Genomic DNA, 1110 nt, shown 5'->3' with positions numbered 1-1110 from the left:
AACCCCACCCACACGAACGATAGGATGCTAAGACAATGTGTTTTGCCATAAGACATGAGTGTCTCTACATGTCTTGTCCAAGAATAAATAATCATTTCTTACCATCAAATACATTATGGCTTTAGCATCACAACACGGATGAGTGAGTGTGTGTGTGTGTGTGTGTGTGTGTGTGCGCGCGCGCGCGCGCCCGCGCGGGCACGCGAATGTGTCTGTGCGTGTATGTGTTTGTATGCATGAGTGTGTTTGTATGTTTTAACATCAAACTGATCAAATCCAAAACATAAAAGCTAAACAAACGAAATGCAACAGTCTGACAAACAACAATAAGTCATTTTGCAAGGACCCCATACTTTATCATCTTTGACAAAAACCTGGTCTGTCCAAAGATTTAATATACAATAACATTATTATAGAGTACAAGTCTATGATTTTGGCTTATTTGAAAACCAAAAAAGCATATTTCCTCTAAAATAAAAATAAAAACCATAGACTGAAAATATGATATGCCGTCATCTGTATACACGCCATTTGAGCTAAGATACATGAAGAATCTTAGGTTAGTAGGTTTTAGTTAGGGTTTTGCCGCACTTGCAACACAAATCTCATATAATAAATGGCGAAGCTTAAATGAGTTACTAGAGAGTAATATACAGAGAAAATGAGGAGGAGAGATAACGACGATATACGATATAATTGTTAAATAGGAAAGATGGAACAAATCACACCAGAGCATCTGTCAACCACCCTCGCAAAGGATCGCATTCTTTCTAGATCTCAACATTGCTTGCGGTATAAAACGTCAACTCAATGTGGACACGCAAAATGGTCATTCGAAAACATTTCAAGACGGGTGGTTTTGGGGCACTTTCTAGAAGCGAAGCATAATATTATTATAAGTTCCTCATTCTTACAGGTTTTTCAATTCTGTTTTCTTTATTTGAAATGTATTATGACTAGGTATATGAAAAACGCAAATGTGTGCCTCGTGTATGTGTAAAATAGTGTGAAATAGGCCTATGCCGTAAAATTGACTTTTGGCGGCTGATGTGACTTTAAGGATACTACTACTACTACTAATAATAATAATAATAATACGAATAATAATAA

Source organism: Aplysia californica, unplaced genomic scaffold (assembly GCF_000002075.1).
Source record: "Aplysia californica isolate F4 #8 unplaced genomic scaffold, AplCal3.0 scaffold00357, whole genome shotgun sequence".
In the NCBI taxonomy this organism is placed as follows: Eukaryota; Metazoa; Mollusca; class Gastropoda; order Aplysiida; family Aplysiidae; genus Aplysia; species Aplysia californica.
Note: the sequence above shows the minus strand (reverse complement) of the source record.